Below are 14,464 nucleotides of genomic sequence, written 5' to 3' on the forward strand. Positions count from 1 at the left end.
TCATCAACCGCTAGCCTGTAAAATATACCAATCCTTAACTTTAAAAGACCCTATTATCATCAGTATTATAATGGACTCAAAGCCATCTTGATTTCGCTCCTGTAAATCATAGCAACAAGCTGGCCTTCAACCAACCCTTTAACTGCTATAAGGTATAGCAATTATAGATCTTGAAACCACCCTTTATCCCTCATTTGTTGTAAAAATTTGAGTCCATGTTATGCCATAAACCACTCTAAACTTTGCAAGTCTGAGTTGGGATTTCCTCCTAATTAAGAAAAATTGTCCTAACATGCTTTTAACATGTATCACCATAAAACTAGGACCCACCATGTCTCAGATGTGCATACATAGCTAATGTTTTAACATTTTCCTGCTGGGAGCAAAAGCTGTCTCAGATGTGAACGTCAATAAAATTTTTAATACAAAATGAGAAATCCAAATTCTCTTGAACTTCCTTAATTATTTCTCTCTTATAACTTTTACCATAACCAACCACAACCAAAGGATTTTTCCCCCACTTAGAAGGCATCCTAAGTCATTCTCTCTACTCCATTTTCAAGAAACCGGTAAATATACCCTTGCAAAAGTGATGGATTTAGGGTTTTTTGGTTTATGATTTGAATTAGAACCGGAATCAGAATGGTCTATTCTTATATTCTGTTTGATTCAGAGAAAAATGGGAATGAGAATTGAAATCAACATAAATGGATTTTCATTCCCAAGAGAAGGGCAAGAGGAGGTGTGAGCAATGGTTACATTTAACAATGTTGTAAAAGACTAATCTAATCTTTAGTATTTACTTATAACTTCCTTCTTGAATATGACAAATTTGCCTTTTAAGTGGTTACATTTAACAATTTTAAGTGTACAAATAACACATGGGGTTATTTTGGTCACACATGCGAGAAGGGAGAGGTTAGAGGAGGTGTCAGCAATGCCGTAAGTCTTGCACGTAACTTGAAGCGTTGGCATCTACCCATACATTGGGATTTGGGAATGGTAATATCTCTCACACGTGTTAAATTCATGGGGAGATGTTATCAATATACTAGTGAGTGCCAATGCCTTCGGATGCATGTAGAGTTTTTATTGGGAGGAGATCCCATATCCATTTTAGGTGGCGTTCTACGATGTGAATTGTTTTTAAGAAATCATATAGTTTAAAAATAAATTGTTTTTCCAAAACAAAAGCACAAAAAAACATGTTCTTGTTTAAAAATTTGTTTTTAATATGGTGCTATATAAATCATATAATTTCTATATTACAAAAATTTGTTTTTGTTTATAAATTATTATCTTAATGGTTTTAAAAACATTTAATGATATTTTTAAACGAAACTAACTTGTTGGACACATTCATCCAGCCATGCATCAGGAATATCAACAATATAAAGTAGAAGAGATATTCCCAATATACGAGTGGGGTGAACGTGATCAGCAATGTGTTGTGACCAGTATAGAACGCCCCCTAATCCCTTAATTATCCACAGTTTTCTTTGTTCAATATGCGACTGCAACTCGGTTTGGCTCTCTCCCAAACAGGAGTGACCAGCCCTCAACTTCAAGCTAGGGTTTTTGACAAACATCTTAAGACCTCTTCTTGGGCTTGGGTTGATTGATTTTGAACCATCCTCATCGGACTGAGCCACATTAGCCTGATCCAACATGTGCTAGCAACACCCAGCACAAGTGAAGTTGAGGCCGGGTCATGTACACTTGGATTCGACCTACATGTTGGATCAGGTTTTGGGTTGACTACTGATCCCTTCATGGTTCTGGGCCTTAGCAGGCCCCCACCTGACCCAACCTCCAGATTTCAATCTGCCCTTTATGAGATTGGAATTATAGGCTTACAACCAGAATAACTTGGAGCTGAGGCAATTAAGATTTAAGCCCCAATGAAGCATCGCTTAAACCTCAATTTATTCCAGGAAGAGTAAAGCCTATCCATCAACATGTTCGATCATATGTCAATCTGGAATTCTCGGGTAGCTTGATCTTCATGGATGGAACAAAAAGAGACACATTCTCTAATTTGATTTAACCAGTCACTGTCCTACAATGCTCCAAGCCCAACAGAAGGAATTCAGAATTCTTCTTCTAGAGGCAACACTACTCAATACAAAAACAGTTCCAAATTCCGCTCAACCTTTTTTTCTTTTTTCTATATATACAGAACTAAGGCTAGCTCTAACATGTACTCCATCTTGCAAAGTTCAGACCTCAGACCAGAAAGCATCAGAAACCATGGCTGGCCCGGCGCCGGCGGCCCCAGGGAGCACGCAGAAAGCCCCATCAAGTCGGCCGGGACTCCTGCGAGCCAGTGCCATCACCACACTTGCCTTAATCATCCTGGCGGGCCTTGCCGTAATCATAATCTGGCTTGTGGTCCGGCCAAGGCGATTAGAGTACACGATTGAAGATGGCTCCATCCATGGTTTCGACCTGAAGTATAACCATCTCAATGCTTCGTTCGACTTCGTCATCAGAGCCTACAATCCTAACAAGAAGGTCTCTGTGTACTATGACTCCGTGGAGGTGGACGTGTCCTACAATGACCAGACGCTGGCCATGGATGTGGTGGAGCCATTCTTCCAACCTCATCGTAATGTAACCCACTTCCAGGTGAAGCCCGTGGCTCGGTCGGTGCCACTACTGGGGTCGGTGTCTAGGGACCTCAGGCTCGAGAAATCATCGGGAGGGGTGGAGCTGGCGGTCCGAGTTAAGGCCAGAATTCGTTTCAAGGTTGGCATGTGGAAGTCCACAAAGCGCACCTTGAGGGTCACGTGCTCACCCGTTGTGGTTCGTTTATCATCGTCTTCCAAGGTGTTCGACAGGGTCTACTGTGATATAGATCTTTAAGGTGGTTCAAATTTGTCTCGTTAGTCCATTTTTGGACCGGGCTTCTCTATATTTTTGGTTCATTGTTTGGTTGATTAAGGGCATGGCCAATGGGCTTTCATTTTTCTTTATTAGTTCTTTATATTTGTGTTTGTTTTTTAGGTCTGTTGTGGGGTTTTGCATCAGAAATTCAGAATTATAAAGGGCCTTCAGGGTCTATTATACCTTGTACAAGCAGAGAGTCTTTGGGTTTGGTTTGGTTTGGACTAATTCCTATTCCTTCTTGCTTTAACTATAATACAGCCCCTTGGTGTATAGGTTATTTGAAAGCATCATAACAAATGGGAAAAAAAGTAAAACTGCCACGTGGCAATGTTGAAGCTAGGGGGTATAAACTTGTCAAGGGGCTTGTAACAACAATTCACAACCATTAGGCTGAGTTTGGAAGGAGTACAAATGCAAATATGTAGACTGTATAACTTATGCTTTGTATTATTTTGTATGTATTTACGCTGTACATATTTGCATTTATACTTTTTCCAAATTCATCCATAGGCTGCGTTTTGTTGCAATGCAAATGCAAATAGGTATGCCATATATTTATCCATTTTTTTGTTCATGCAAGCACGCTTCACATTTTAAATCATTTTTGCATTCATTTTGTTTGTTTGAAATTGATGCAAAAGTGTGGGTCCATCATTAAATGCTCCAACAATCTTATGCTACCATGCATTAACTTTGATAAAAAAGAATTAATTATCAAAAGAATACAAAATTGTATCCAAAAAATAGGCACAATAATATTCTTTTTTCATAGTACAAAAGTGTCAGAAAATATATTTTTATTTTGATAATTATTATTTTTTTACGTATCAAATAAACGTTCTCAAACGCAATCCGAAATACATAAATACTCTAATTCGGCATTTATATCACAAATCAATTCTTCTGTCGTCTAATTGAAGACTTTCATTAGAAAAGAAAAGAAAAGAAAAGAAAAGAAAAGAACAAAGTCATTGATCAACTGCTCCGTTGATTTTGGCCCATTTGCATTTAATTTTCTTTTAGAAGAGTTAGGTGAGTTCCATTTAGATAGACTTAATACTCGGTTGTGGTCAAGGTTTACGTCTAAATGCACGATAGGATCAGCGAGAGAGTACTTTATCATAGGAGAGAAGCCCAAGCCCAAATCAATAAATGTTTGAAGGAAATTCTAACCAGCTGCTAGAGTTGGGCCATCAATTTTTGGCTGAAAGAACATCCAGGGAAGCCTTTTATTTGAGGTTTCTTAATTTCAGACCTATCTGTATTTTGTTCTGACTTCTGAATCATGTCTTCTGTTAATACAGTTCTTTCTGTGCCCCCCAAGAAAAAAAAATAAATAAGAAAAATCAAATATATGCAATATTTTTTTGAATGTAAAATATATGCAATATTGAGCTTGGGAAGTAATAGTTGCAGCATAAAATGATTCTTGCAATTAAAATGGTTATGCTTGATTTGATAGAAAATAAGAGAGAAATAAACAGTTGAGGGAAACTTTTGGGTGTGCAATTTGGGCGGGCCTAACCCAAGTCAGGACCGACCCAACCCACAGTTTTACATGGGCTGAATTTGAATTTTTGGTCCTTCGGCTGGATTTGGGCCCAAAAATTTTGGCCTTTTCATTTTTAGGCTGGGCCAGGGCCTAACCCTTATGGAGCTTGAACCTGACCCAACCTCATCTCAACCTGATCCTGGCCAGCTGGTCTAAGTACATATATATATATATATATATATATAAACACGTATTCACATACATGCTTGTTTGCATATATACATACATAACGTATATATATACATACATACATTATTCATAAACATGATACATGTACTAGTCAGAACCTGTGCAATGCATGTGATTTTTTAAGTGAAATTATTGAAGTAAAAGGAGTCTTATGATATTCTCAATTGAGCCAAGCCGGTATAAGCCTAACCCAAGTAGGCACGTATTGTTTTTTAGGTAATGTTTAGCTGATCTGATTGCAATCAAATTTGCACCCCTAATGCCCAATGTGAATGGTCAAATTTGTATGCTCTACTTTTTTCTTAAATAATCTTAAAACTTTATTAATGTAATTATTTTCAAATGTAATTCAATAGAACATTAAATTATTAAAAATTAATTTCTCAAATTAATATTTTTCTTATTTTATTAATTTATATTATTTTAAAATGAATTTAAATGATTATAAATTCTAATAACACAATTTATTAATATTTTTCTTAATTTTTCTAAAATATAATATTTTATTAAGTTCATTAATTTTATTAAGTAATATTAATAAAGTTACTAACGCTGCAACTAAAAGTCTTTATGATGCTACAACTAAAAAGTCTTTATGGGAGCTATAAAAGCTGGATTCTTGCATAGGCTAATGGGAATTAGGTTTCATGTTTCTTGGTGAAGGGGTTGATGATGTAAAACAATGCATACATGGGAAACAGTTTCTTGGTGAATGGGTTGATGGAAAACAATGCATACATGGGAGACAAAAGGTCTATTCTCAATAAATAAGGGATTGTTTTAGATAGAAAAAGACAAAAAGCTAATGTGGATCAATATGAGAGAGGAAGAAAAGTCATTAATTAGAAAATGAAAGCTCTTTCTCTCTCTCTCTCTTAAAAGAGTGCTCATTGCTCAACCAAGAGGAAAAAGACAGATGCCACATCAGATCATTGTGTTTTAATATATACATGCATTTACATCGAATTTTAGTGTGGCTTAATTGACCAACTGAACCTAGTCTAATTTGAATGCATCAAATTTCAATTTGATCTGAGCCCAAGTTGAACAGATTAGGTCTAAACTCGAACTTGATCAAGGCTTTGGGCTTAAACTCAATTCTTAAGGTTGGCCCTGGGTTGAACTTAGACCTGGCTCGACCCACTTGACTTACACCCCTAAAATGTTTTTAACAAAATATCACTAAGTATGTGTTTGGAATTGTGGATATTTATTGATTAAACGTTTTGTATTTGGTTTGTTTGGAAAACTGAGAAAATCAATGATGAACCTGTTTATTGACAATTATGCATCGAAGTAATGATGAACTCATTTATTGACAATTTGGCACTACATCAGTAAAACAGTGAATAAACGTCTATCCATCGGAGGAAATGTTAAAATAAATCTTCTCCCAACGATAATCATGCACATAAACTGAAATCTACTTTTGCAAATCCCTATACATACAAATTCACATAATGAGGATAAGGCTGAAATAACACCTATATTACAGTATTTATTTAAAAAACGCCCATCGTTCCAAACACCTTCTAAACGACGCAGTGTTCAGCTCTCTCACCCTCTAGCCTCGTCAATCATTTATTCAAAGGGATGCCAGACTTGCCAGCTACTGAATGAAGGGCTTACTTTGGTCATGTAGCACAGTTGCAGCTAATTACAATTAGGCTTTTTCTCCTTGGAGGTAGGTAGTTGATTAGATTAGGTAATTAGGGTGAAAGTGAGGGGTGGTACACTGAGATATGGATACTCTGATGTGTCCATCTCTGAAGTAGCATGTGAGATGGATAAGATTGGTTGATGGACGGATTAAACAGGTACTTGGGACATAGGACAAATGCAGAGTATGGGCAATTCGAGTCTCGAGGAGGCTTTCAAGCAACTTGCGACTAGCAGCATCACATGGCCTTGAGCTGCTGATTCTCGGAACTGGGAACTAGTTACTCCTCTCTTATTTCTTAGTTCTTCTCTAAATCCCTGTAGAATTTTGGAAGCGTGTTTTTTCCACTAATCTAATAAGTGAGCATGTCCATAGACCAGAGGGGCTAAGGCAGTGGCTCAGCTCATACCCTAATAAAGTTAGCCTAATCTAGGGACAAGATTGAAGCTGGCCTTGGTTTCCAGTCCAAAAGCCCATTAAAAAATTACCATTTTCCTCTTATGCCCCATTTACTTTTAAGTTATTTATATTTATCCAGTTAAGTTATTTTACCTATGTTATTTTATTTAATCACATTCAAGTGTGGGTTTTTTTTTTTTCAGGTGAAAAATTATTTATTCACATAGAATGAACTAAGAAAATAAAATTTTTCTGGCTTTACATAAATCTAAAAAGGAACATGAGGTTTTTGATAAATGGAAATCAAAATCCTATTGATCAATTTTCACTCTCTTAAAATCCAAAAACAGAATGTCGTCTTAGGTGGCATTTGATTTCACTTTTCAGACTCTGAATCTAAAAATGTTGTTTTTTAGATGCTACCTTTGTTTGGTATGCCCTCTTATTACTGATTTGAAATCCAATTTCATATCTTAATTCATAAGAGGTGGGGCAGGTCCTTAATGTGCTCAGAAGTAATTCAAAGGTTTGTAAAAGACATTAATATCCTCAAAGAATTTTTAATGACATAGTTTGTTCCTCATATAACTTGAAAATTAGGTCATTCAAACCCTCTTTGTGACCTGAACAAGCTCCATTGTTGTCAATCTCTCTTCTAACCCTCTCTACGATCTGAACAAACAGCCGTAGTTCTCTCTCTCTCTCTCTCGCTCCCTCCCTCTCTCCCTTGTCTTCCTACCACCATTGTAGTAGTAGTAGTAGTAGTAGTAGTAGTAGTAATAATAATAATAATAATAATAATAATAAATTATTATTATTATTTTAATATTTTTATAGTTATTAATTATTATTTTTAATTTTAATTGTTTCATTTATTAATTATTAATTTTTTATTTGTATTGTTTCAATATTATTTTGAGGTTGAAAATTTTTTTTATGAGATAATGCAAATTGAACTCAACATTTCCAAATAGTATGTTCTAGGGGTAAATATTATTTTTTATGAATTCAATAATAATAATAATAATAATAATAATAATAATAATAATAATAATAATAATTATTATTATTATTATTATTATTATTATTATTATTAATTATTTTAATATTTTTATAATCATTAATTATTTTTTAATTTTAATTATTTCATTTATTAATTATTAATTATTAAATTTTTATTTATATTGTTTCAATATTATTTTGAGGTTGTAAATTATTTTTTATAAGATAATGCAAATTGAACTCAATATTTCCAAATAGTGTGTTCTAGGGGTAAATATTATTTTTTATGGATTCAGAGCCTCTAAAAAATAGAAAAAGCATATATGCTTTTTTTTTTTTCAAATTTCATATACAAAAAAATATCTTTTTAACTTTTCAAATTTATCAAACGCCATCTTAATCTTTTTTACAGTTTTTTTTTTTTTTTTGAAAATTGCTCAACTAAACCAATTTAATCAAAGCTTCAACCCTCCTAATGAATCAGAATTGGTGCGATTACAAGTGTGAGATTCTAACTGAGTAACCAATCACGAATGAACGTGCCAGTGTTCAATTCACATGGGACTCACACTGCATATGGGTCCGATGTATATGAAACACTTGATTGGGTACTCAGCCGAGTTTGCACATTTGTACTCGCAGTACTCACAGCGGATCTGGTGGCCTCTCAAACGGGTTCAGGAGTAGGAAACATGATAACCCTAGTATATAATTCAAATCTGCACTTTTGGTTGTAATATTTTGGCCCTAGCCAAAGAGAAGGTACTATTAAAATATTTTGAAAACCCTAAAAATCAATGTTGCCATAGACTGGATTGGCCTGAAGGGCCGACAGAACCCAGAATGGTGACTTGTCAAATATCTGGCATCCATTATTTTAAGCCTATTTCCCTGTAAATCTAGAACCATTTTCCTTTCTTTTCTTATTTTTTCACTCCCTTATTCCAACAAATTGAACAGTTGGACTGGGTGTTTACTGCTAAACTTGTGCTTATGACCCAGTCTCCAAAACAGTTATCTGTCTAGTCCCATTCTGACAATATCTAATCACAATAATGCATATATAAATCAGCTTAGCTTACATAGGGTTATTTGACCATTGCTGTTTTTTTCCCCTTCTTGTGGGTACTTTCTTCCAAGGGACCCATCCAGATCTTCTGAATATCAAACACGTGGCAAGTTATGAATTTCCCATATAGCCATACCCTTCTGGCTTTCTAAAGTTATATATCCGTCCTATGAGAATAATGAAGGCTTGTATGTACAAGTAGACATTAGTCAGAAGTGGGCCAAAACACTTAAAAACCTGTAATATATTCTTAACGTGGTTGTCTCTTAATCGCTTGTGATGTGAAGGGGATTCCTAGAAATTGGCATATTTGACTTACACCCAAAACAAGAAGAAAAATGTGGTTGAACGTAATAATCCTTTTCTATACAGTAACTAGCATGATGTGGGCCTCTAAGAAAACACATGTGAGCTCTTTCTAGGAAACTATGTACAGTATTTGTCATTCATCCCAATCGGTATAAAAAAGGAAGACCCAATAGAGCTTTCATAGATGTAGCTTCAATTCATCTTTGTTCATGACTGAATGTCTCTTAGTGCAAACTTTCACAGCTGTGTTTATCTTATATGTGGTGTCTCATGGAAGAATTATTGGGGTTAATGGTTGGCCAAGCAGCAACTCTGGTTCATCTGGGCTGCGCTACAGATGTACCCCGGCCGAGGGGTCGTCGCTTTGCTTCGCTTCTATCGAGAGACACGTCGATCATGTGAACCATGTGCATCTGTTTGCTGATGACACATAGATGAGTTGTGTAACTTGGGGATGGAATAATTTCCAAGCTAGAAACATCTCACTGCTAGATGCATGGTAATAAGCAAACCTATCTGTAAGTCATCTTTGTATAATGGAGGAGCAACTTATTCCCCTTTCAAGAAATGGACATCAGCAACATGAAAGCAACATCAGACAATGATATTCATTTTGAATGGGAACCTTCATCGTTATCCATTACATTGGATGCTAATCTTATGTCGACTAACTCTTCTACATCTAGTCTGGTCTAGCTTGGTGGCCCAAATGAAACCCACCCCAATTGGATTCGTTGCCGATCCGGTTGCTCTAACCACTACTAATTTAGTCAAGTTTAATTTAACATAATATATATACACCGATACATTGCAATATTTTGAACCTTGGATATAAATTCCATTTTTATTGAGTGAACCGAGATTTTAGCCCTAGGGTCCAAGCGGGCTATGACTCTATGAGGACCAGTTCGAAGTCCGGCTTGAGTTATTAAAAAAGTTCTTTATTGTGGATTTGTAGTCAGTGGCAACGTGCCATGAAAGCCACCATTGTGACCATTCATTCTCCTCCACCTCCCCAAGTAGCTCCAACGATGCATTGGTTGATGAACAGATAATTTAATGGATCTTTGGGGGTGGAGTTTTGCTAAAATCCTAGAAGATGGTATGGAGCCAGGGGGGCAAATGTTCATGGGAAGTGATTGATTCAGTGACAAATAACCTAACACACTGTTGTCTCTTTTCTATTATCTCAAATGCCATTGTCTCGTTGTTCATGGACTCGTCTTAAATTCTTAATCAACTCTCTCTTTCATTCAATCTCGTTCATTCCCACACATCCGATTTTCCTTTCTTTTTTTCGGGCTCTCTCGGATCTTGCGCTCCAAGTTGGAGAAACCTTGACTTGTGGTTGTGACAAATTGGGTTGTCGGGTCATTTCAAGAGAGTTTTGGAACCTGAACCGTGGCCATGTGAAAATGGACCCCCACACCACATGATCGCCAAAAGGGTTATTGGTGATTTTTAGAGATCAATTTAGATTGGCCTAAGTTAACATTTTATATGGTTTCGGGCTCGGGCTTCAGATTAAGCCCATTGAATATTTTACAAAATCCCAACCCTAAACCGCTTTCAAGAGTAACTCAAATAGAGCATGTTGATGATCATGAATGTTAACATCTAACGGGTCATGATTAGGGTCAATAAGGGCTATTTCCGACGAATTAGTCTTATGCACTTTATGATCCGAGTATTTTTCTTTTAAATAGGGGTTAAACCGAATAAAATTTAAATCAAATTAGAATATATCCGAATTTGAATTTGATTTCATATTTGATCGATTCTTATAAAGATTAACATAATTCAAATTAGACTAAATACTCAAATTCAACCAATTATTGCAAATATCCGAGGCTGAATCAGACCTAATTGATTTTTTACCATTACACCCCATTTAAAATAAATAAATAACCCGTAATATAATTTTATTTTAAATAAATAAATGATAATCAAGCCGTTTTATATGTATACATTAATACTGTAATTAGTTCGGAGTTTTGCCTGATCAAAACTAGCCATATTCCAATCCAATTTCATAAATTAAATGGTGTAAACATGTCAAAAAATTTATTCCTAATTTACCTTTTTTTTCTTTGAAATTAATTCTGCTGTTATAATCAAAGGGCAATATTAAAGACGAGGGTATTTTGGAAAGGAATTCTTTACAAATGTGACGTCATCTTCACAATCTTTTCAGCCATGTATCGAGAACATTTTCTCATCAATAAAAATATACAAAGTGTTGGGATGGTGTGAAGACAAAACCCAATGTGTTTGGAAAGTGGAGAAATAAATGAATTTTTTATGGCATAATTATTGCTTTTAAAATAGTGCCCAATAAGCACTCATTAACACTAATAACGTTGAGACAACTTCTGCCTTCTTGACGAGAGTGTCAACTGACGAACCTTCCTTGCACGCTCTCTCGTCTCTTCATGGACCATGATGAACCAGTTTACTTCACATCGCAAATCCATCTCACACCACTCATCTAGCATCTTGCGTGCAGCAGAAATTTTGCTGACAATAGGTGACGGCGGAATGTTTCTGAATTCTGGTCAGAGGTTCATTTGTAAAGCATACGAGAAAATAAACCCGTGCGCCTAGCATTGCGCGTGTCATGTCATGTCCACGTGGCAAGCACTATGGGGGGACTGGGGAGTGGGGACAGCTATCTGAAGGAGATAAAATTTCATCATGACACTTGGGTCCTCGCAACTCTGGCACGTGGCCCCGGGAGGTGCCCCCACTTGATTCTTTCACTACGAGATTCGGGTGATGATGATCATCGTTGATCAACGCACTCTCCTAAATTTGTCTTCTTCTGTTCACTTTTCTTTCTTTCTTTCTTTTTTTTTTTTTAATTTTAATTAATATTAACTAGGCATGACCGTACTTAATACGTGACTTGGTGGCTATTAATAACAACTATTTTCAATTTTCAATTTTCTAAATCATTTATATTAAAATTTTAGATTAGGTTTTTCATTTGATTTTTTGACGAGGCAGTCATTCATTTTGGTTTTTATATTTTTTTGTTTATTGCAATAATATGATTTTATTCGAGTTTCACTATTTGTATAATAATTATATTTATATTTGAATTAAGAAATTGAATTACAAAATTTAGCTAGTGAATGGCTCCATACCAAGTATGGGAAAATTCACTCAAGTTTGATTTTCAACAACTGTATTAATTGTTTAGTCATTTTTATTAATTTTTTTATTGTTTTCATTTATAATTCATTTATTAACTTTTAATCATTTAAGCTAATTCATTATTTCATAAATTTTTAATAGTTTAAGCACGTTTATGAATTTTTAATCTTTTTTAGTAATTAATTAATCTTTTTGTGTTATTTAATAATATTATTAACTATTTTAGTAACCAATGAAATATTTATTTAAGATTATTCCTTTTAAAATATTGACCTAATTAATTATTTAAAGAATACTATTATTTTTAATTAGTGATTTTTATTATTGTTCTTATTAATAGTGATTATTATTGTAAAGCAAATTGATTTCCAACCGGGTATAATTATTATTTCTTCTATTTGTTAATTATTATTTTGCATTTATGAATAATCATTAATGATTATTATTAATATTATTAATTACTATTTATAAATATTGATTATTAATTAATGTGTACAAAAGAAGTAGTGGGACCCAGGCGGTTCGTGCGAAACTCGACCAAACAACCGGCTAACATTAAAGAACAACTGACATTCGTCTGTATTAAAAAATTGGCTTGGATTCTACCTTCTTCTCGAGCATGGATTTGCAATAACAGTAAAAAGAGCCGTCGTATTCTATCTTCATATGACTCTTCCGGCCACCAGCAACAACCCATAACTGATCACCGGTGCTCGATGGTCTCATATACATTATAATAGTAGTCGTTGGCCGCCGGTAGTAAAAACAAAAACATCTAGTTTTGAGGGCCCTATATCCTCAGATAATGATTTGGGCTAAATTTTAACGGGGCCGACTATTGCTACTTGCCATGCCCATCCTAGCCACCAACAGTCACAGAAATTTCTCGGTTGCAGTTTCGATGCAAGGGGTGATGATGAGCTTGTTGGAACAAATGTTTTGAAATTCAAATAAATATTTTGATATATATTTTTTCATGAGATTGAATTCACGAGACAAATATTGAGAAAAAAGAGTTCAATGTGATAAAATAAATAAAACACAAAATTGAAACATATTTGTAAAACTAACCTAAGTGGTTGAAGTTGCAAACATGCAACTAAAAATTGCAATGAAGTGGATATTGTATGAATTTAAAGACCGGAGTAGAATTTAGAATTTGAAAACTGATAGATTGAATGAGAATGTAGATTTCTGGACGTGACTTTATATATATATATATATATATTAAGTTTATATTAATAATAAGATTTGTGGGGCTCACCTTAATTGAATGAATGATGATCACCCATCGCTTTAATCGTACTTGTTTGCTTAGATTAGATAAATTCCCTTTTTTATGAATCCGATGGGTTTGGTGTAATCAAGGTTTTAGTGGTGTTTTACACGCATTGCAAGTTGTAGATATCATCATGGCAGTCAAGAGGCAAATGCAGACAAACTCAGACATTTGCTCATTCAACAATGGACAAACTTTCACAACCTTTTTAGGGATAAGGGATCCCGGATCCCTGGTTAGGTCCCTTAGGTGGCGTTTGGTTTGTCACATAATTAATTTATTATCACTTGGGTGTACTTTGAAGTCTGATATCGGAAAAGCAAAAAAGTTCTAAAAGAAAGTAATTTTAAATTTACGTATTTGACTATTTGTTACGAATCAAACGTCTCTTAGCAAGTTTGGTGATCAAATGAAGGGCCTTTGGATTTTTCCCCAAAAATAAGCATCAAAGTTATTGTCAAGAATTCAAAATAAAAATTCTTTGGACTTTTTATATAAACTAAAATAAACTTTTGTACCATGTATATAGAGCCGATGTGGACCCTTGGATTGGGCATATGGCCAATCCACTGGACCCCCTTTTTGATAGAAGGTCCAAATTGGTTATATGATTCATTCACATGGCAAAATCAGTGGGTTTGTGTAGAGATTAGAGAAGCTCCTTACTTGACCCAATTAAGATTTAGGATTTTTTTCCCAAGTAATTAAACTAGTAATAGTTGCTCAACTTATAAAAATGTTTTTTTTTGTCTTGTTAATTATTTAAATTTATTTTCCTTGCAATTCAGTTCTCAGCCCACTTGGGGCTTCTTTTGGTAAAAAAAAAAAGGTTAGTTGGGTAGTTTGTACCATTCTTTACCTATCTGAGTCAGTAGTCATGGGCCAAACTCAGAAAGCAAATTCAGAGTTGATGCAATCTCACGACTCTGCTTTCTTTAGAAACATTTAAAACCATCCAAA

The 14,464-nt window shown here is 34.8% G+C and overlaps 1 pseudogene across 1 annotated transcript; it reads left to right on the forward strand.

Annotated features, from left to right (window-relative positions):
* The first annotated feature begins 2,193 nt into the window (after positions 1-2,193).
* LOC148870975 (uncharacterized protein At1g08160 pseudogene) lies at positions 2,194-3,139 on the forward strand (annotated as a pseudogene). The gene has a single exon (XR_016107475.1). The product of XR_016107475.1 is annotated as an uncharacterized protein At1g08160 pseudogene (transcript).
* The last annotated feature ends 11,325 nt before the right edge of the window (positions 3,140-14,464 follow it).

The sequence above is a fragment of the Nelumbo lutea genome, chromosome 2, assembly GCF_056320005.1.
Source record: "Nelumbo lutea isolate HS-2025 chromosome 2, American lotus-T2T, whole genome shotgun sequence".
In the NCBI taxonomy this organism is placed as follows: domain Eukaryota; kingdom Viridiplantae; phylum Streptophyta; class Magnoliopsida; order Proteales; family Nelumbonaceae; genus Nelumbo; species Nelumbo lutea.